At 35.0% G+C, this 24,885-nt stretch overlaps 1 pseudogene; it reads left to right on the top strand.

Annotated features, from left to right (window-relative positions):
* The window catches only part of LOC130975584 (receptor-like protein 9DC3), a 54,872-nt pseudogene extending 40,903 nt beyond the window's left edge, over positions 1 to 13,969 (top strand).
* The last annotated feature ends 10,916 nt before the right edge of the window (positions 13,970 to 24,885 follow it).

Below are 24,885 nucleotides of genomic sequence, written 5' to 3'. Positions count from 1 at the left end.
CCTATACTTACCATTCCTTCCGGTCATGATTGGTTTGACTTCTCCAGCGACGAACACGGAGATCAGCAACTACAGCATTGGATCGACGCTGGTTTGGGTGGCTGGTCAGATTTTAGTGGTATTCCTTCACCGTCAGTGCTGGCTGATCCACGTAGGGTATCAGTAGATATGGCCCATGGTTTATGGGGTCGTACTTCCGACCACACGTCAGAGAGTGCGTCATGTGATAGTGGTTTTATTCAGCGTCAGCGGGCATACGCAGTTGTTGACACGTTCAACCCCTGTCCATCCGCTCCAGCAGAGGCAGGCGGGTCGGCCGCTCCGACAGATGCAGGTGGGTCGACCGCTCCTACAGAGGCAGGCGGTTCGAGAGCTCCGGGAGTGGATGACTCAGTTCGAGGTCACCCATATGACCTACGAACGAAGCAAAATCCACCTGATAGGTATACTCCATCACGGTTTGGTCAGGGCATTATGCGTAAGGGACTGCACTGATTCGTTGGAAAGAAGTGAGCTTCGGTTTAGGTTTTTTAGATCTTATCTTCAGAATTAACTTAATGTAAATCGTGTTTAATGTTTGTTTTGTTAACTTATGTAAATCGTGTTTAATGTTTGTTTTATTAACTTATGTAATCAGTTAATGACAATATTAAGCAAACATTAAATTATCAATGGATAGACTTCTTGAAAAATACAAATACGTCTAATTTCAAAAGCATCAACTAACAAAATGTAAATTAAAAATTACAAACATGACCGTATTAAACTATGAACCAGCACCACTCGGTCCAGCACTCTGAGGACACCTACTCCGACTATGACCCTAAGCACCACAGATATGGCATATCCAAGGACCACGCATGTCGTGTGAGTCCATTTCATTCAAGTATCGGGTCAGTTTGGGCCTGCCTTTAGACGTTCGCCTTAGCGCGGGATTAGCGACCAATGTGAGTCCCTCATAAGCAGGCCATGTCTTCGGATCACCTAATGGTGTGAACTCAAATCTACATGCCTTACGAACCTCCATCATCTTGTACACATCATGCACATACAACTGCCAATCGAGACGCTAGTTAGCACAACAAGCAATAACATGGCGACATGGTATTCGTTCAACCTAAAAGTGCCCACAGTCACACGTCCGTCGCGCAAGATCAACAACTAAAACTTTTTCAATAGTCATTTCACGCACCTCAAACACCTCATTTCGTCTATCAAAGCGGTGCATAACTATATTCCCAGCATGTTGCATACTTACTTCTATCCGCTGTTGCGCAAATGCGGAGTACGTATATCCAGCACGCTTGCGTTCGCGAGTCTCGACACTCTTCCGCGTAAAAAGTTCATTTAACCTATAATATGTTGCTCGGACCAGTGCCGACACAGGTAGATTACGGGAACCCTTCAACACTGAGTTAATGCACTCGACAAGGTTCGTTGTCATATGGCCCTATCGATGTCCCTCTTCGAATGCCAATACCCAATGTCTGAGACCAATGGCATCGCACCACCTGGCATATGCCTCGCCTCGCTCTTCCAACCTCTTATAGTTGATATTGTACTCCTCCACCGTTCTTGAATACCCTATGTTGACAACAAGCTTTTGCAAGTGAGGGACTTTGAATGCTCTTAAGAAGTTACTGTCGATGTGTCTTATTCAAAACATCCACCATGCTCTTAGAGGTTGCCAGTCACCACCGGAACGATTTACTGCTACCTGTATTGACTCATGTTGGTCTGATATTATACCCACACCATCTTTTCTAACAACATACATTCGCAGATTCTTGAGAAAGAAGTGCACGCATCAGCTATCTTCCCTTCCACCAAGGCAAAGGCGATAGGCACAATGTTCTGGTTTCCATCTTGTGCAACAACGACTAGAAGTGTACCTCTGTATTTTTCGTATAGGTGTGTGCTGTCAACCTGAACCAGGGGCTTGCAATGCCTAAATGCCCTAATGTATGGATTGAAACTCCAAAATACACGATGAAGTATTTTTACACCTTGCGCCTCCTCATTCCCTACAGTGGTCGTGTTTCTATTTGGACAACTGAGCCAGGCATCTTCTGCACCATGACCAAGAGCCACCATGTCAAGGCTTGGTAAAAATCCTCTTAACCACCGAAAACTTTGGCTACAAACTTCTGCTTTGCCAACCAAGCATTTCGGTAACTGATGGTATAGTTAAACCTTGATTGGACTTCCGCAATTATAGATTTCACCTTGATGGACGGGTCCGTCTTGACCAATGGCCTTATAGCCTCAGCAACTGTATCCGAGTCCAACTTGGAATGATCTTGTGAAATCGTTCCGATCGTACACGTGTGCCTACCGTTGTATCTGCGTATCTTCCAATAACCTTTTTTCCGTATCAAGCTGGCTCGGTTAAGCCAGTCACATCCACGCCCGTACATCTTGCATTTTGCATAGAACGTCTGTGGCTCAGACTCATACACATCATAGTCAACTCCTATAGATATAGTGAAACTTCTAATTGCTGTGACGACCGACTTTCTAGAGCTGTATTCCATTCCAATTCGGAACTCTCCGTCCTCAGGATGAGCAATTCCTACAGAAAGTCAAAATCATCATTTATTGCTCAATCCAACGTATAAACTAACAAAAACTTATTATTTAGTCAACACGTACCTATGTTTGCATATTCCAGAAACTCAAGGGCATGCATGACCTCGAGATCCAACTCAGGCATAAAAGGTGGAACGTCCATCGGTTGAATGCTCGACAGATGAACCACTACATTCTCTGCTGCTGCCTCAACTCCCACATAACCATCCTCATCTTCGTCGCCGGCCTCATAAGTGACTTCAAAGTCCTCTTCGCTGTCACTATTCATTCCTTCGTACACTGCAGCTCTATCATCATGTATATCTATATCATTTTGAACCGCCACTTCCTCTACAGTTTCAAACTCAACGTACAACTCAATCTGTGGGTGTCGTATCTGAGTCTGCCAGTGAATTTGAAACATATTTTGCATACTCGCTTCATCAGTGATCGGCATGGCATCAAACTGTATTAGACCACCAAAAACTATAATCGGATTTCGGTACAGAATTCTGCTCACTGTCATTAATGTACCGTTCTCCATGCTTTGACAGAGGCCGTTCTGCAGCTCCATTAACGTCATCGTGCATGGAACCATAAACAAAAACGGATTATGGGACACAAACCTCACTCCCTCATGAGTATTATGTATTATCTCACCGTTGTGATACACCACCAAGTTTGCGGTGTCCTCCATTACACTAACAATAGTCTCAAAGAACACTCATAACACACTCTAATCTTCAGTATGCAAAATACTAGCGAGCTCTACCTTATATAGAGAGGTGCATTTAACACGCTCCCCACGTGCTGCCTGCCTCAGCCAATCACGCTTTGACACGTGTCAAAACGCCCCCCACGTGCTGACTCAGCACGCCCCCCACGTGTTGCTACTTGGACCAATGCATGTTCGTCACGTCAGCACGCCCCCCACGTGCTGACTTAGCACGCCCCCCGCGTGCTACCTTGTTGGCTCAACCTCATCAAGCCACGTAGCTTCCACGCCCCCCACGTGGTTCAGGCAACACGCCCCCTGCGTATTGTGCCTCCATCTGACACGTCCACATGTCTGTAATACACACAGTATACCCATTTTTAGCCAATACACCACAAAGTAATCCATATCTAAATTAATGAGACTCAATATAGAGCTTAAATTTGCCAAATTAAAAAAAATAGATAAGATCACAAAGTAAATAATGGAGTGAACTACCAATCATGTTCCTGTCCATTTCTCAGAATGACAACGCGACCCCTCACCATAAAAACGACCCACTTTGGTCCCTGTCCTTTATCTTTGTGACCCAACGCGGTCTCTGTGGGTGTTTTTTTGTCAACTCTGAACGGAAAATGTTGACGTGTCTGGTTCAAAAATGGACAGGAGCCTAATTGTCTTTAAATTTAAATTGGTTAGGTGTTTATTTATCCCCATTCTTTAAATGATATTTTTTTAAAAAAATTTATTCATTATATTAATATTCTTTTTTTAATAAATTATTGAATATATGGTATAATAAGTACAAACTAATTAATAAATTGTTCAAATTTAAAAATATCATTTATTATGAATAATTCTCAAATATAATTTTTAAATATATATAAATAATAAATATTAAAATTTGGTTAATACATTAATAATAATAATCCTATGATATAATATTTGTATTATAATCTAGATAATTTTCACAATAAAATAAAAAATAATAAACACATTATTTGATATATAATATTTTTTTAATTTTTCTCTCTTTAAACTAAATTAATAATTCTATTTGATATCTTTACACTAAAATACACCATTAGGCTACTAATACTAAATAAAATAAAACATAATATATATTATGAAGACCATTTATAAATTCAACAAACTCAAAGCATCAATAATATTATTAATCTATCAATAATACATATTCTCATAAAGTACAGATCCATGAAGATTTATCAATATAAGAATAATGTGGATCAACTAAAATTTTATGTATATTAAAATTTAATTAAATGTTACATATATTTTACTCAAAATATTATTCATAGATTAATAATATTATTGATGTTTTGAGTTTGCTGAGTTTATAAATGGTCTCCACATTATATATTATGTTTTATTTTATTTAGTATTAGACTATTAGTAGCCTATTCATAGTGTATTTTAGTGCCAAGATATCAAATAGAATTATTAATTTAGTTTAAAGAGATAAAAAAATTAAATTTGTTATTACTCAAAAATTTTTCTATATATCAAATAATGTGTTCATTAGTTTTTATTTTATTGTGAAAATTATTTAGATCATAATACTAATAGTATATCATAGGATTATTATTATTAATGTATTAAACGAATTTTAATATTTACTATTTATATATATTTAAAAATTATATTTGAGAATTATTCATAATAAATGATATTTTTAAATTTAAATAATTTATTAATTAGTTTGTACTTATTATATCATATATTCAATAATTTATTAAAAAAAATATTAATATAATGAATAAAAAATTAAAAAAAAAATATTATTTAAAGAATAGGGACAAATAAATCCCTAACCAATTTAAATTTAGAGACAATTAGGTCCCTGTTCATTTTTTAACTTGACACGTCAGTATTTTTCGTTCAGAGTTGACGGAAAAATACCCACATAGACTGAGTTGAGTCACATAAGTAAAGGACAGGAATCGAAGTGGGTCATTTTTTTTATGAGGGATCGCATTATCATTCTAAAGAATGGATAGGGCCGGATTGATAGTTCACTCTAAATAATGGTCAATAACAAAATTTCCAAACAGAACATATTATCGAAGAATTAAATACCAAAAAAAAGAAGAAAAAATTGGAAAAAGTGAAAGATTATGGCCAATCAAATCACCTTCAAGTTTAATGGACAAAGAACATTTTGCCAATTAGAATAAAATTTACAAAGTCATTTTTTATTGTTTTTTCATTCATCTAAATTTAAAATAATAGGATATATTCTCTAAACAGAAAACATGAATGAATCAATACACTAATAAATGTGTACAGTTTGCAAATAAAAATTTGTATAAAATTAATTTTGCAAACTTAATTTTGATGAAAAGTAAGTTTATATTAAAGTGATTTATATTTGGCAATCTTTATATTAAAATAAATTTTAATAAAATAAATGTTATTTGGATTACACTACTCAAAATCACTTCTAGATAAAAAATTACTAAAATAAACATCAACTTAAATAATTTTTTTTATATTATTCTATCATTTTAATTTAGATATTTGAATAGATTTTATTAATTAATTATATAATAGAATTAATATTTATTTACTAAAGTAGAAATAACATATCAAAATTAGTAAAATATATTTTTAATTAAAATTAAAAAATATAAATTTTAGATATATATATATATATATATATATATATATATATTTTTTAAATTTTAAGTATTAACATCAAAATGTTAATTTAGTATTCTTTTACATTATGCTCTTATTCTAATTCTCTAATAATCTTATTCTTAATATTATTTTGGAATTCAATATTTATGATTTTAATTATTTAATTATTATTTATGATTAATTTTTTATTTAATTTGTCTTTTTTAAAGATATCATAATTTATATTATAAAAAATTACATTAAAATATAGTACACGGGAATTACAATTATAAAAGAGCATACTAAAAATAATAAAATTAAATATTTATCTTGATAGTGATAAAAATAAATCTAAAAATTTTTTATGATATTTTTATATAGATATTTTTAGTATTTTTAGTACTCTTTTTTAATACGCTATAATTTTACTATTATTATTCCATAAAAAAATAACAGGTAAAAAAATTTATGTAAACAAAAAATAATAAAAATTCAATAAAAAATAATAATATCCAAAAGAGAGTAATAGAGAAAAAATATTATAAAAAAAATAACAAAATTAATCATATAAATAATATAAATAATGGATGATAAAATTGATAGATAGAAAATAAATTTTAATCTAACGTGAAAATGTAAACGCAAAAGCTATAATTTGACTAAACTTGAGTTGGAAAGCAGAATTATCTTTATGTTCAGAAGAAGAAACAATTGCCAAACTAAAAAGTGAAGCTTTTAAGAAAATTAAACCTACATTTGATACTTTAAACGCTAATCCAAATATACTCTAAATTCCACAACTTATATATGAAAGGAAATAGATAAAAATTGTCTTACCGTAAAGAATATTTTTAGAAAATCAACTGTACATCTTTAAAACTATAAACTAATACAACCTAGCTAGTCAACATGAGAGTTTACATTTGATAATAAAGAAGAAAATAGACAAAAACTCAAAATAAATAAGGCGTAGTAATAAAATTCCCAAAAAATAAGATGTTTCCAAAGAGTTAAACACAAAAAAGTGAGGGACTTTGACCAATCAGATGATAATTCACCATCAAATTTAATGAACAAAGAATATTACACCAATTAGAATCAAAATTTACAAAGTCATTATTTTTTCATTCATCCAAATTTAAAATGATTTCATACATTCTGTGCACGGTAAAGGATAAGAAAACCCATAATAAATGGATAAATGAATAAATTTCATAATTTATATTTTAAAAAGAATAGGTAAAATTAAAGACAAAACCTTGACTTTCTCTAAAATCAGCAGAGCTAGACATATGAAATCATATGGAAAAAAAAAGACAAAACAAAGTACATTTCTTTTTTTTTTTTAAATAAATAGCTAAAAACACAGCTAACGAATTTACACAAAACCTTATATCAAACTACTATTGTGCATACAAAATTAAATAAAAGTAACAATCCACATACAACATATGCTTAATATTTGTGTTTCTTCTTCTTAATCACTATCATCCATGTCAAATCACAATTCTTCAAAGAAACAAAATTAATTTAATTTACATTTGTATTAATAATAAGCCATAATCTTTTGTCAAAAATGAAAATAAGGTATGAAAATTAAATATAATTGATTAAACATTTTAAAAATATTTTTAACGAAAACATTTTCAAAAAATAGAACAAACTTTTGAAATTATTTTTAAATCAAGACACGATATTTTTTATTTTAGGATAAACGTTTAAATCTCTCCTCTTTTTCTATACTTTTTTTTCATACGCTATATTTATCCAATGTACTTTCACGCTATATATCACGTTGGAAATAATGCAATGTAAAGATTCCTGGTATAATATTCGAATTTTGAAAAAATATAATAACTAATTAAGATTGAAAAAATATAATATTCTAATTTTTTTTGTATGATATCCTCGTATTCTTAAAGAAAAAAAAAAGACAGTTTGAATTTTGAAAAATATAATAACGAACTAACGATGGTTAATTTCAAACTTGCTAAATCTTATCTTTAAATATAATAACCATGTCTTTTTAGTAGTCTTCTCCATTCTTCAATTCTTCTATACATTACTTTGGATTTCATCTGAAATTTGCAATGGGTGAGGTAGATCGATGGTCAAGTATTCATCAAGATTTGTTAAACAAAATTACAAATCGGTTTCATTCATATGACAATGACTACCTTCAACTACGATTGGTCTGTAAGCAATGGAACTTGAAACTTCCAAAGATCCCTAATGGCAACAAAGTTCCGTGGCTGCTACTACCTATTGGTGGTGGTGCTGCTGCTGCTAAAGAATCTTGTGAAGAATTTCATTCTCGTGAAGAGGAGGACATTTACCATATCATGCAATTACCTACCATTGACGAAGAAATTCCTAACACAGGTGGTCTTGAAGAGGAGGGGATTTATCATCTTATTCTACCAGAGCTGCAAGACAATAACATATGCGGTTCTTGTCATGGATGGTTGATAATCGTAATGGTATATGAAGGTACGATAAGAATGTTAAATCCTTTTACAAAGGTTCACTTCGAACTTCCTCCTATTTCAACTCTCCCCAATGTAATTGATATTAATGGGGATGAATGTACTATTTATTTTGGAGGTCAAATTATCACTCGAAATACCATTCTTATGCATAAGACCCAAATTTGGAAGGCTGTTATAAATTCAACTCCTACCAACGATAATAACAATGATTTTATAGCTGTGGTCATATATGGAGGTCTTTGTAGTTTGGCCTTTTACAAGCCTAATGACAAGAGATGGCATAGATTTTCAACAAGATACACCGACATTTGCGATGTCATATTTTTTCAAGAGAAAATATATGCAGTAGATTACGAAGGCCAACTATACGAATTTGATACCAAAAATAAATCAGGACCAGTGGGAAGAATTTATGAAGCCACACCACCTCCATCGGATATTGTCTTCGGAAGCTTCAAGTGTTACTATCTAATTGGATGTGATAATGGAAGTTTATTGATGTTGATAAGACATATAAGACATCGTTACCTGGGGAATAAAAAGTATTTTGTGGAGACCGTCAAATTCTGTGTCTATGAATTGAAGAAAAATGAAAAAGCATGGTCAAGAATATATGATTTGGGAAATTATATACTAGTAATTGGACTCAATTCTTCTGTTCAGATGTTGTCGAGCAATTTATTAAATTGCAAAGGAAATCAAATCTACTATACAGATAACATGCGTTTGGTTCACTCATCATACTTTGCTTCGCATCATGACGTTGGCATCTTCAATTTGGAAGACGGGACTTTCAAAAGATTGTTAACAGATGTGAAATTTTTTTGTTCTCCTGTTTGGATATTATCCTAACTTAATTTTTTTGTTTGTTTTTTTTTTTAACCTTAGATTTTTAGTGTTAGTTTAGATTGATTTGAGTATTGGAATTCTCATGATTTCTCTTGTTATTTCAAGGTCAAGTTTGAGGCTTCAATTTGCCAATATCATGCAGGACTATTACTTAGAAGAAGCTTTCAAAATGCGTAATTTTTTTTTTTGGAAGAATTTAATGAGGATCATGGAGTGCGTCCACCGGGTTTATAAATAGATAATAGATTAGTACTACGAACCAAGCCATAACAGAGAACGTAGAAGAGAAGACAATGTCATAGTAACTATTAACCATTAGTACTCCAACCAAGCCATAATGGTGAACGTAGAAGAGAAGACAACGTCAAAGTAATTAAGTATTAACTATTGGTACTACGAACCAAGCCATAATAATGGTGAACGTAGAAGAGAAGACAATGTCAGAGCTATTAAGTATATAAGAGAAATTTAGAAACACCTTTGAATCCATTTATTGTTGACTGCGACGTATGTAAGAGAGACTTAGCTCCCTTATACTGGGTTTTGACTGATGTTAAATGCATGATGGAAATCGCATTCATTCAAATTGGATTAAAATGAGTCAACTAGCAGTAAATCAAGTTAATCTTTACCATTCGGGCGAGTGTTGTTTCTCTATAAAAGCCAATTGGTGTGTGCCAGCCAAACTTGTCATCTCAATATTTGCATTGCACTAAACCTATTAAGCCATGGGATATTTATGGTCTCTTGTTTTTCCAACACTTTTTCTTTTTCTTTTTTCACTGCTCTTCTCATCGTCCACTATCATAAAGGCTCACCAATGTCACGGAACTGAAAGCAATGCCTTGTTGCAGTTTAAGGAAAGTTTTGTGATTACTAAATCTGCTTCTTACAATCAGGTCAGCTATCCCAAAACTGTTTCTTGGATGCCAAGCATAGATTGCTGCTCTTGGGATGGCATCGAATGCGACGAGGTCACCAGTCATGTGATTGGCGTTGATCTCAGTAGCAGCCAGCTCTATGGATCAATAGATGCTAACAGCAGTCTGTTTTCTCTTGTACACCTTCAAAGCCTTGATCTTTCTGACAATAACTTCAACCACTCTCAACTCCCAACCAAGATAGGTAACTTTTCACAACTAAGATATATCAATGCTGTGTCATATCCTCTTTAGTTGCAACTCAGCATATCCACTCTAAGAAGTTTAGGTTTGAAGAACTTTATCTTGGTTGTGTAAAAATTTAATCATATGTGCCTAATGTACTCACAAACCTCACATATCTGCAAAATCTCGATCTTTCCCATTGTGATCTGTGTGGTGAATTTCCAGTTGGAATATTCTAACTTCCAAACTTGAGAAGTTTGGTTTTGGCTAACAACTTTGATTCCTGATTTTCAATCAAGGTCACTCGTTAACCAGTTGGTTATCTTTGACACAAATTTTAGTGGTAGAATACCAACATCCATTGGTAATGTAAGAAAAAATTCTACAATTCATTCACCCGGATCACTCATTCACATAAACACTTTAACAACAACATAACATAACTTCTATATAATTCTCTCTCAACAATAATATAAGAAAGAAAAAGAGAACTATCGAAATAGTATATATCTCTACTATCTATTACTCTAATATAAGTATCTTCATATCATAATTTTATATTACTCATAAATTTCACTTGAATAATACCATTATATATAATATAATCTCTATTTATAGGGTTTGTTTGGGTGAGCTTTTAAAAAAAGATCTTTTTTCGAGTTATCTTTTTTTAAAAGATCTTATAGAGAAGTAAAAGTAATTTTATGTTTGGATATCTGATGTAAAAATGTCTTTTTATCTATCAATTATGTTTGGGTATAACAATATAAAAGTATTTTTTTTATTTATTTATTACATGAAAAACATCTTTTTTTTTAAGGAAAAAAGATCTTTTAAAAAAAGATGTAAATTACAGCTTCTCAAAAAAGATCTTTTTTTTTTTTATTTTACTAGTGCTTTTACTTTTACTACTAGAAATTTGCCAAACACGTTAAAAAATAAAAAAAGATCTTTTTTCATTGAAAAAATATATTTTTAACAAAATAATGGCACCCAAACATACACATAGTGTTGCATTTGCTAATTTTTTAAAAGCATTTTTCTATTTTGTGTCCTAATTCTAAAAGACATATCTTAATATTTTTTTTAATAAAAATACAAAAAATTGAAGTTTTCAATGTATTTATTTTGTATTTATTAAAAAAATTTAAAATCTTTTCTTGGTATATTTAAGACACGTGTTAACTAAAATATTTTTTTAATCATTAAGTAAAAAATAAAGAGATAATTTTGATAGATGGTTTTGGTAGGCTATAAGTTTTTAACTTGATTTTCTCTTTGACTTGTCAAAAGAAACAAGTTTAATCCATAATTTAACCATTTACATTTATCTATAAGATTAATAGATTCTTCAAGAACTTCTACATCAATATCATCAATTTGAATAACTAACCTTAGTTTGTAATGATGATGCTTTTAGTAATTGTAATTCAACTTAAATTATTTAAATTGGTTATTGGTAATTGATAAATTTAGTTTAATTTGCAACAGGTAATCTTACTTCTTTAAATTGGTTGACCATTGCACAATGCAATTTCCAAGGATCTATTCCTTCTTCGTTTGGCAACCTCAATCAACTGGTGCATCTAAATCTTAAATCCAGCGGGTTAACCATTGGCACCTTCCCATTATTTTTTTTGAATTTCACCCGCCTATCTTTCTTATCCTTAGAAGGATGCAACTTAATTGGTGAGATACCATCTTGGATAATGAACCTAACATCTCTGGATAACTTGAATCTTAACAGCAATACATTTCATGGTGAAATCCCACACTCTCTTCTTAGAATGGACAATCTTACATCTCTTTCTCTACGCTTCAACTCGTTGCAAGGGAAACTAGAGCTTGGATTGTTTTTGAAGATGAGAAGGCTTTCTTTCCTTGATTTGTCTTACAACAAATTATCTTTGCTCAACGAAAAAGGATCATTCAATGCTACCCTTCCCCCACTTGAGGTGTTAGGCTTGGAGCAATGCAATTTAACTGGTGGAATTCCAACTTGGATAATGAACCTAACTGGCTTACAGTGGTTGGGTCTTCAAGGAAATCACCTTCATGGTGAAATTCCTCACTCTCTATTTTCACTAGAGAATCTTCACACACTTTCTCTTAGTGATAATTCTTTGGAAGGAGAGATTGAGAATGATATGTTTTTGAAGCTCAAAATGCTTAGTTATCTTTCTTTATCCGACAACAAACTCTCTTTGCTCCCGGGGAAAGGTTCTTCCAATGGAACCCTTCCTCCATTAGAAGTTGTAGAATTGGATTCATGCAATTTGGTTGAGTTCCCATCCTTTTTGCAAGACTTGGATCAATTGGCATCTCTAGGCTTATCAAACAATGATTTCAAGTCAGTGGTACCTAACTGGATTTGGGAGAAAAAATCTCTTCAAAGTTTGTCCATTCCCGGGAGTTCATTGACAGGGGAAATATCTCCATTGATCTGCAATCTAAAATCCCTTGTGCTTCTTGATCTGGCCTATAATAACTTAAATGGCACCATTCCATCATGTTTGGGAAGCTCTAGCCAATCTCTTCAAATCATGATGCTACAAGGAAACAAATTGTTTGGCCACCTTCCTCAAACATATGTCATGGGAAGTGCCCTTAAGATGATTGATGTCACTGACAACAATTTGCAAGGCCAGCTGCCAAGAGAATTGGTCAATTGTAGAATGCTTGAGTTTCTTGACGTGAGCTATAACGCGATCAACGACTCATTTCCCTACTGGTTGGGATCACTTCCTGAGCTCAAAGTTATCGGCTTACGTTTTAATGAATTTCATGGAATCATAAATTGCCCAAATATATGCACATTTCCAAAGCTTCACATTCTTGATCTTTCCCACAATAAGTTCTCTGGAAATTTGACTCCACAGATGATCATGAATTTGAAGTCCATGACAACTTCCAACATAAGCCAATTACAATATGAGGATTCGATTGTCTTTTTTGGGGGGAAAAATTGGTTTACTCATGTTTCCTATTCATTCACAATGTCTAACAAAGGGGTTGTCACAGATTATGAGCAAATTCAGAAAACATTTTACTGCATGGTAGGCATTGATATCTCAAGTAACAGAATTTCTGGAGAGATACCATCTGTTTTGGGAGATCTCAAGAGTCTTGTTTTGCTCAACATGTCCAATAACTTGTTTATTGGTGACATTCCGTCTTCCTTTGGAAAGCTCTCAAACCTTGAAGCACTTGACCTTTCCCTCAATGGCCTGTCAGGAAAAATTCCCCAAGAATTAGCAGAACTCACCTTTTTGGAGTTTTTCAATGTGTCCTTTAACAAACTTTCAGGTCCTATACCAGAAAACAAGCAATTTTCCACGTTTGAAGGAAACTCCTTCGTGGGAAACCAAGGCCTGTGTGGGATACAGTTGAAGAAGAAATGTGGAGATGGTAGTTGGTCTCCCCCAACTGTACTTGATAATGATCATGACTCAGGATCTATCATTGAATTCGATTGGAAAATAATTCTGATTGGATACGGAGGAGGAGTTGTTGCTGGACTGGCACTTGGAAATGCTTTCGGTTTAGATATTCTTGCATGGTTAAAAAATAAGAAATTACTTTGCTTTTCTTACCCCTTTTAAGTCCTGTAGGAGTCTGTTATGTAGTCAGAAATTCCTATATGCTCTTGTAATATGTGTAAGCCATTAAAAGGTTTGAATAATACAAGAGTTTTTATGTTAACCTCATTGTTTAAAATTTAAGAGATGAGTCATTTATAGAGCAATGATATGAGGAATATATGCAAGTCTGCTCTTACTATTTTACTTTTTTTTAGTTTAAAAATAGACAGAAATTACAATTAATCTCTTGCGTGGGGAAACATCATGTCAAGGAAAATGAGGATACAAAATACTGTTTATCGCATATGCGAAAATGGAATAATACATATATCTGTCTATAGCATGAATCACATACTCGGAGGAGGAAAAGGATCTATACATGAACAAAATTGAGAGCAAACAGCAACTCTTCATAATTATAAGGACATCAGAGCTCATCTTAACACAACATTTAATTTGCTTTGCACCTGATCTCTTCATAATTATATCATTAACCCCAATTTTCAATCCCAGATCAGATCAGCCCAGATACATTTTCAATCCATTGGACATTCAGGAAACAGCAACATTGATAATCCACATACATTTAAATGCAAGAGAAAAGGTTCACTAGAACTTTCAAAGAATTACCTCTTCTATAAGATTCCCAGCAATTCCTCTAACAAGTTCACACAGATTGTTTTCAGTAAATGATTCATTGATCCAGAAACTGATGTTCTTGTAACAAGGTGGATACTATAGAAGAAAAAAAGAGAGAAAAAGAGTTAGAATTTTGCTAATTTCTTATAATCGAAAACTGGACAGCCAACCATAAACAGCACATAACCCCACTAAGTTCCCGGCAAAAGAAGAATGCCAGTAAGACTATTCACTTGAAGACCCTCTAATTTGAGATTTACAAATAGAACAAGCTAAGTATCTTTGGACAAGAATGGAACTAAACAAACAGATAAAAACAGGAACTAGATCACAAAGGCCCTTGAACCTTGACACAGCGAAGCATCAAAACCACGGACCTAGATACCTCATCATTTAGATTTTAGATCATCAAAATTCTCACCACACTTCCTATCTGAACAACAAAAGAAGACATCAATATAGTTTTCCATAACAAATTATGTGGGCTTCTTAACTTTGATAACATGGAACTTTCTCAAACACATTTCAAATGTGATAACATATCTCAGGAAAACAATATTCTCAGTGATGAATATACACGGCTGATTAACAATAAATGTCAACACCTAAGGGCACACAGATACAGTGTAAAGTTACCTTTGAAAATGGCTTAAATTTGACTCCCAACTAGCCCTCTGAGAACTGTGTTTAAAATATATCACCAAAGAAAATGACAAGAGTAACATGTTAGAGATCCTAAAAGAATGACACTTATAGCACAATAACGTGATTCTCAAGATTAGAAAATCATAAATGTCTTTTTAACAAATCCAAAAAATACCCTGGAGGTAAATCGCTCATCATTTGATCAAAAGAGACGAATATCTGGTATGTCAAATAAAACCATCGCTAACCTCTCCAATCCTAGGCCAAATGCCCAAGAAATATTGTTTGGCTTCCCATTTCTTCTTAGAATCTCTTGCTCTGTCACTCCACATCCCAAAATCTTGACACACTTTCTCTTTGTGGTAATTTTTTGGAAGGACAGATTGAGAATGATATGGTTTTGAAGTTCAAAATGCTTAGTTTATAATTCAAACATTTGCTAAAGCAAATACTTCATTATATATAAAATATAGATTGCTGAATTAGTTTTTATTATAATTATTATACAATTTAGAGTAAAGTATATTTTTTTTTATTTCTGAAATTTGTCAAAAATTTTAAAAATATTCCTAAGTTTTATTTTAAACCCTGCTAAAATTAATAATAATTAGTCAATAAATTAATTTTTAATTAAAAAAATTAGAAATATAAATCTAATATTAAAATAGAGTAGATCTCTTCAAAACGACAATTTCGATACTAATTTTAAAAAATTTGATCCAAGATTGGGCAGAATAGGCCAAACCGATTAAACCGAATCTAAACCGAACCTATAGATCCAACCGGACCCAATCACTTAAATGGACAGAAGCCATCTCCTTCCCCCTTCAGCAACAAAACACGCTGAACAGCCTTGGGGAGAGGAGAGCTTCCTAACCCTCACCATCACTTTAAACCACCATAACTTTTTCGTTCGAGCTCCAATCGCCGCACCGTTTGCGACCACGCGTCCAGCGCGTCGAACTCTGCGTTTCTATCGGATCAATTTCACGGGTAAGTCACAATCCCACTTCAGATTCTCTACCCCTTTTGATTTTCGAAATTGAGCCCTTGTAATGAGATTTTGTCGAATTTGGTATTCTAGGATCGATTTAGCTTGCAGAGCTTATCGGGCTTGAGTTGTTTTATTTGTGGGTGCGGTAAGGATCACTAAACTTAGCCAACTCTAGATTTTATTATGTGAATTCTGAATTTTGGAGTAAATATGTATAATATGTGTGAACTAGGTATATGTATGTATTGAAATTGAATTGTGGGAATTTGGAGACTTGGTGGAGGATTGGTACTAAGGTCTTGGTGGTTTTTTTTTTTAGTTGTGGGGGCTGTGTGTATGGCTTAAGTGGTTACCTTGGACCAAACGTGAAAATTGGCCAAGGTATGGTTTATGTTTCACGCATTTAATATATAATGTTCTGTGAAAACTTAGGCTAGATGACCATAGAATTAGTTGGAATACAGGTGTGTATTTAATGTTTAGTATCTTAATGATGGACATGTTTGATTTGGTGCTTATTGGGTAATTGGTGATTTGATGAATTATTGTGGTTTGTTGCTTGTTGGTTGGTTGATGATGATTGATGAATTGTTGTTAATGAGTTGAGGATATAAGCAAATAAATTTAAAAGTTGTGACTTATAGTTTGAATGGTGGATTGTGAGGAAATGTATGAGCATTATTGTTGGTATGAGGCATAATTGTTATGGTGGTTGTTGTGTTAATGAAGAAGTGTTGGAAAGTGCAGGTTTGGTGATTATTGGCATAGGATTTGTCATGGTTGAAAATGAGGTTTTAAAAGTTTGCAAAATGTTAGTTTTTTGGCCGAACTTCGACGAGGCATAACTTAACTTCCGAATCCTTAATTTGTTTCCAACTTGTTTTAAATGAAAATTAGGTTCGTAAAGTTTACGCCGTTTAAAGAACGGAAGAAAAATAATTTAAAATGATTAAGTTATGCACGTCAGAAGTTTTGGTGTAAAATATGTATTATGCAGGTGAATACAATAGGTTTATGCAGCTTTCTGGGTGGTCTGGTGTTTTTTTTTTTGGAAAAATGTACTTCCACGCATACACGTGGGATGGAATTTTAAACTGTGTGTGCGCAAGAAGCCCCATGCGGACGCGTAATGAACCAGCATACATGACCACGCGTATGCATGGTAAGAGAATGCCTACGCGAGCTGTCTTTTTATACTCCCACGCGTACGCGTGGCCCTGTCTTTTGCAAAACCAGATTTTGATTTTTTTTAAATCGAATTTTAAACTTCTAAACTTCTATTTTCATCCTTTTAGTTTCAAATCACAGTATGAGATCTAATATTAGGATGGAGATAGAAAATTGGGATAACTTGGCGGTGAAGTAAAATAGGAAATTGATTAATCAAATATGAAAATGGGTGTTATTGGAGTATGTATGATATTATGGAAATTATGATATGCTTTTGCAAAGTTTATAATGGTTATGAATATTATTGTGGTATTATATACTCATTTGATCTGAGATACGAGTTTTTTTGGGTAAAGTACCGTGGCTTGCCACCACGTGTTCCAAGTCGATACTCGATACTCTGTTGACCCTACGTCGTAAGGGTGACCGAGCACGTATAAATTCCCGGCAATAAATGTCCCATATTGAGTGAGATATAAATGAATCAATGATTGTATAAATGATGAATGAATGAGAAATCTATGCATAAACTCATGGGGATACGTGACAAGGGACAGTCTAAGTCTAAGGTTTTCAGACTTGTCGGGTTGGCTGGATAACCGACAGATGAGCCTCATCAGCCATAGGACAAGCATACATCATGTGTATTTTGTTTGTTTTGTCTGTTGTGCATTACTTGAAATTGCCTAACTGAATATATATCATGCTAACTGTTATATTTGCTATTTGCACTATCTGTTTCCTACTTGTGCATGAAATTGTTTGGTTGCTGAATCAATGGTGATGGAGGAGCGGAGGTGTTGGTGGGTCCCCAACTAAGTGGGGCCCACATATTTAAAAAAACGAAAAGAAAGAAGGGCTATAAGCCACAAGAGAGAGAGACAGGAAGTACGAAGCTTTATTTTGAATGAAAAGGAAAAACGGCGTCGAGGGAGAAGAAAAAATTTGGGGAAAAAGAGCATGGCTATCTTGATCACATTGACTTGGTAAACTTGCTCAATTTCTTATGAAATTTTAGTATGTTGTTTCTGGTGTAAAGATGAACATTATGATATAACTTATTTGTTGTATTGCCTTCTCTTTCGCCTGATTTGAGATACCCACATTTGTGGAGGGTTTATGTTGATTCCACCAGTTTTGGTGATGTATTTTGTTGATTGTTGAGATGCCCTAGTGTCACTAGGAAGACTGTTTGTGTATCCATTATTCTGATAGTGGAAGATTTTTCTGGACTAGGTCCTGTGGGTTTTTTGTCCCTCTTTTGGGGGTTTTCCCACGTTAAAATTCTAGTGTCTGGTTATTTAATTTCTGCCATTATATTTGCTGCTTGGAGTATCTTTGGTGTTGCCCATTTAATTGCACAGGTTGTGGAAAAATTATTTTTGGTACTTCCGCTGTTAGACAGGTTCTTGTTTTTAAACCTGTGTTGAATTTTCCTAACAAAGTGGTATTCAGAGCTTTAGTTGTTTATTTTTGTGCTGATTAAATGGAGAAAAATACTCATGAACTGAATATGGTCAAATTGAATTCCCAAAATTATTCAATTTGGAAGACCCTCATGGAAGATATGCTGTATAGCAAGAACTTGTATGATCCTGTGGAAGGGGATAAATCCAAAGGTACTAAATCCGATGCTGAATGGAAGAAACTGAATCGGAAAGCAGTTGTTTTGATTAGGCAATGGCTTGATCTTAGTGTGTATCCACATGTTGACACCGAAACGAATGCTGAGAAGATGTGGAAGAAATTGAAGGAGTTATATGAGAGAAAAAATGTGCAAAACAAAGCATTCTTGATTAGGAAGCTTGTCAATATGAAGTATGTTGAAGGTAAATCAATGCCGGAGTACTTGAGCATTTTTCAGGAGACGGTGAACCAACTGACAAATAATGAAATCACTTTGAATGATGAGTTGCAAGCCTTGTTGTTGTTGAGCTCTTTGCCTGATAGTTGGGAAGTTCTGGCTGTGACACTGACTAACTCAGCTCCAAAAGGAAAGTTGACGTTAGCAATGGTTAAAGAGAGCATGTTGAATGAAGAAGCCAGAAGAAGAGAGTGAGGTTTGACTAATGCCTCCTCCCAGTCAGAAGCACTTGTTTCAGAGTTACAGGGGAGAAGTCAAAGTCGAAAACCTCATAGTTCTGACAGGTCAGAGAGTCGAAGCAAGTCAAGAGAAAAGTACAAGCCAAGAAAAGAGTTCATTTGTCACCATTGTGGCAAGTCGGGGCATATCAAGAGGTATTGTAGGTTCTCGAAAAGAGAACAATCAAGGGGAAGAAACGAAGACAAAGGTAAAGATAGTGATAAAGAAACTGCTGCTATTGTTTATGAAGATGTTCTTATCACATATGATGAAAATTATGTGAATCTTGTCTGTGATGATTCCACTTGGATTATGGACTCTGGTGCCTCATGTCATGTCACTCCGAGGCGTGAATTTTTCACTTCCTATACTGCTGAAAATTTTGGCAAGATCAAATTGGGAGATAAAGGAGTGTGTGATATCATTGGTATGGGTGATATGTGGCTTAAAACCAACATGGGATGCAAGTTACATTTGAAGAATGCTAGGCATGTGCCAGATATGCGGTTCAATCTCATTTCAGTGAAGACATTAGATCAAGAGAGGTATTACACTTCCTTTGGTAGTGGAAAATGCAAGGTTACCAAAGGAGCTCTCATTGTTGCTAGAGAAGACAATAGTCTCACTACTCTCTACCGGTTGCAAGCAAAGTTGTGCAAAGAAGATGTGAATGTAGTTGATGATTCCTCTTCTGATTTGTGGCATATACGTCTTGGTCACTTGAGCAAGAAAGGACTAAGCGACTTGGCCAAGAAGCACTCACTTCCAGTGAAAGGTACAACTTTAAATACTTGCACTCATTGTTTTGTTGGAAAGCATGCTAGAGTATCATTTCATAATTTTAGACCTCATAGGAGATCACATGTTCTAGATTTAATTCACACTGATGTTTGCACTATGGATGCTAAGACACTAGGTGGTGCATCATATTTTGTTATTTTTATTGATGATTATTCTCGAAAAGTGTGGGCTTTTGTTTTGAAATCTAAAGACCAGGTGCTCCGTATCTTCAAACACTTTCATGCAAGTGTTGAAAGAGAAACAGGAAGGAAATTGAAATGTGTTCGAACAGATAATGGTGGTGAATACAGGGGTCCATTTGAAAAGTATTGTAAAGGACATGGGATCAATCTTGAGAAGACGGTTCCTAAGACTCCTCAACATAATGGAGTTGCAGAGAGAATGAATCGCACTATCAATGATAGAGTCAGGTATATGCTCTCTCATGCAAAGTTGCCTAAATCCTTTTGGGGTGAAGCGATGAGGAGTGCAGTAGATTTGATCAACCTTTCTCCTTCTGTTCCACTAAATGGTGATGTTTCAGAGAAAGTTTGGAGAGGGAAAGATGTCTCCTATAGTCACTTGCGAGTGTTCGGCTGCAGAGCTTTTGTTCACATTCCAAGAGATGAAAGGTCTAAACTTGATGGGAAGTCAAAGCAGTGTATCTTCATGGATTATGGTCACGAAGACTTTGGTTACAGATTATGGGATCCGGTGAGCAAGAAGATAATTAGAAGCCGAGATGTGATTTTTCTTGAAGACCAAACTATTGAAGATCTTGAGAAGACAGATAAGCCAACAGTAACTGTTAGACGTTCTGTTGATGATGAACCTGGTCCTTCCACTAGACCTTCTGTTGATGGGAGAGATATACAAGTTGATAATGTTGGTGATGATTTGCATGATGAACCTACACCTCAACCTGAGGTGCCAGATGCAGAAGTTCTACCAGATGTTGAAGTTTTACCTGAACCACCAGTTGAGCCTGAATTGAGAAGATCTACTAGAGAGTGTCATCCTTCTCAGAAATACTCCCCTCATAAGTATGTGATAAACACTGAGACTGAGGAGCCAGAGAGCTACCAGGAAGCTATATCTGATGAGCATAAAGAAGATTGGTTGAAGGCCATGCAAGAAGAAATGAAATCCTTGCATGAGAATCATACTTTTGAATTGGTGAAGTTGCCGAAGGGTAAGAGAGCATTCAAGAATAAATGGGTGTTCAAATTGAAAGCGGATGAAAATGTCTCACGACCAAGGTACAAAGCTCGATTGGTTGTGAAAGGTTTTGAGCAAAAGAAAGGTATTGATTTTGAGGAAATTTTCTCTCCAGTTGTGAAGATGTCCTCTATTCGAGTTGTGCTTGGATTGGCGGCTAGCTTGAATTTAGAGGTTGAGCAGCTTGATGTGAAGACTTCATTCCTTCACGGTGACATAGATAAAGAAATTTATATGGAGCAACCAGAGGGTTTCGAGGTTAAAGGAAAGGAGCACCTTGTATGCAAGTTGAAGAAGAGCTTATATTGGTTGAAGAAAGTGCCAAGGCAGTGGTACACGAAGTTTGATTCCTTCAGGAAGGTCATGGGTATAGTAAGACTTCTTCTGATCATTGTGTCTATGTTAAGAAATTCTCTGATGGTAATTTTATAATTCTCTTGCTTTATGTTGATGACATGTTGATTGTTGGTCATGACACTAAGAAGATTGAAAGTCTTAAGAAAGACTTAAACAGATCCTTTACTATGAAGGATTTGGGTCCTGCAAAGAAAATTCTTGGCATGAGTATCACTCGTGACAGGAAAAATGGGAAACTGTGGTTGTCGCAGCAGAAGTACATTGAGAAGGTTTTAGAGAGGTTTAGCATGAGTAATTCCAAACCTGTTAGTACTCCACTTGCTAGTCATTTCAAGCTAAGTTCGCAGCAATGTCTTACAAGTGAGAAAGACAAAGCGGAAATGAAGAAGATTCCATATGCATCTGCAGTTGGCAGTTTGATGTATGCTATGGTTTGCACCAGGCCGGATATTGCTCATGCCATTGGAGTTGTTAGTCGGTTTCTCTCTAATCCTGGCAAAGAACACTGGCAAGCAGTGAAGTGGATTCTCAGATACCTTAATGGTACTTCCAGAGTTTGTTTATGCTTTGGGAGTGGCCAACCTGTGTTGAATGGTTACACAGATGCAGATATGGCTGGGGATCTTGATTCAAGGAAGTCTACTTCTGGTTATATGATGACTTTTGCAGGGGGAGCTGTGTCGTAGCAATCTCAATTTCAGAAATGTGTTGCTTTATCTACTATAGAGGCAAAATACATTGCTGTTGTTGAAGCTTCTAAGGAACTCTTGTGGATGAAGAAATTTCTACAAGAGTTAGGCATCAATCAAGAGAAGTTTGTATTATTTTGTGACAGTCAGAGTGCTATCCATCTCAGCAAGAATCCGACGTTTCATTCCTGATCGAAGCACATAGAGGTCAGATATCATTGGATACGTCAAGCTCTTGAGATGAAGTCATATGCACTTGAGAAGATCCATACTGATGATAATGGTTCAGATATGATGACTAAGAGTTTACCTGCAGTGAAGTTTGATTCCTGCAAAGAGAAGGCGGGTTTGGTGGAGCAGCATGTCCCCACTTGAGTTGGTGAGGAAGAGATTTGTTGGTGGGTCTCCAACTAAGTGGGGCCCACATATTAAAAAAAACGAAAAGAAAGAAGGGCTATAAGTGATGAGCGGATAATTTATACGCTTTTTGGCATTGTTTTTAGTATGTTTTTAGTATGTTTTAGTTAGTTTTTATTAAATTTTTATTAGTTTTTATTTAAAATTCACTTTTCTGGACTTTACTATGAGTTTATGTATTTTTCTGTGATTTCAGGTATTTTCTGGCTGAAATTGAGGGATCTGAGCAAAAATCTAATCCAGAGGCTGAAAAAGGACTGCAGATGCTGTTGGATTCTGACCTTCCTGAACTCGAAGTGGATTTTCTGGAGCTACAGAAGTCCAATTGGCGCGCTTTTAATTGCATTGGAAATTAGACATCCTGGGCTTTCCAACAATATATAATAGTTCATACTTTGCCCGAGATTTGATGGCCCAAACAGGCGTTTCAAGTCAGCTCAAGAATTCTGGCGTTAAACGCCGGAACTGGCACAAAAGTGGGAGTTAAACGCCCAAATTGGCACAAAAGCTGGCGTTTAACTCCAAGAAAAGTCTCTACACATGGAAGCTTCAATGCTCAGCCCAAGCACACACCAAGTGGGCCCGGAAGTGGATTTTTATGTCATTTACTCATTTTTGTAAAACCTAAGCTACTAGTTCTCTATAAATAGGACCTTTTGCTATTGTATTTTCATCTTGGTTCTTCTGGTTCCCTCTCTGGGGCCGAAGCCAATGATCACCATTATCACTTATGTATTTTCAACGGTGGAGTTTCTACACACCATAGATTAAGGTGTGGAGCTCTGCTGTACCTCGAGTATTAATGCAATTACTATTGTTCTTCTATTCAATTCAGCTTATTCTTGTTCTAAGATATCACTTGTTCCTCAACTTGATGAATGTGATGATCCGTGACACTCATCATCATTCTCACCTATGAACGTGTGCCTGACAACCACCTCCGTTCTACCTTAGATTGAGTGGATATCTCTTGGATTTCTTAATCAGAATCTTCGTGGTATAAGCTAGAATCCATTGGCGGCCATTCTTGAGAATCCGGAAGGTCTAAACCTTGTCTGTGGTATTCTGAGTAGGATTCAGGGATTGAATGACTGTGACGAGCTTTAAACTCGCGATTGGGGGCGTTAGTAACAGACGCAAAAGAATCACTGGATTCTATTCCGACATGATCGAGAACCGACAGATGAATAGCCGTGCTGCGACAGAGCGCGTTGAACATTTTCATTGAGAGGACAGGACTGTAGCCATTGACAACGGTGATGCCCAACATACAGCTTGCCATGGAAAGGAGTAAGAAGGATTGGATAAGGATAGTAGGAAAGCAGAGAGACGGAAGGGACAAAGCATCTCCATACGCTTATCTGAAATTCTTACCAATGAATTACATAAGTATCTCTATCTTTATTTTATGTTTTATTCATCTTTTAATTATCAATCCTCCATAACCATTTGAATCTGCCTGACTGAGATTTACAAGATGACCATAGCTTGCTTCATACCAACAATCTCTATGGGATCGACCCTTACTCGCGTAAGGTTTATTACTTGGATGACCCAGTGCACTTGCTGGTTAGTTGTGCGAAGTTGTGATAAAGAGTTGAGATTGCAATTGAGCGTATCATGTTGATGGCGTCATTGATGATCACAATTTCGTGCACCAATAAGCCACGAGAGAGAGAGAGACAGGAAGTACGAAGCTTCATTTTGAATGAAAAGGAAAAACGGCGTCGAGGGAGAAGGAAAAATTTGGGGGAAAAGAGCATGGCTATCTTGATCACATTGACTTGGTAAACTTGCTCAATTTCTTATGAAACTTTAGTATGTTGTTCCTGGTGTAAAGATGAACATTATGATATAACTTATTTGTTGTATTGCCTTCTCTTTCGCCTGATTTGAGATACCCACTTTTGTGGAGGGTTTATGTTGATTCCACCAATTTTGGTGA

This window comes from Arachis stenosperma, chromosome 4, assembly GCF_014773155.1.
Source record: "Arachis stenosperma cultivar V10309 chromosome 4, arast.V10309.gnm1.PFL2, whole genome shotgun sequence".
Taxonomy (NCBI): Eukaryota; Viridiplantae; Streptophyta; class Magnoliopsida; order Fabales; family Fabaceae; genus Arachis; species Arachis stenosperma.
Note: the sequence above shows the minus strand (reverse complement) of the source record. Positions and strands in the feature narration are given on the sequence as shown.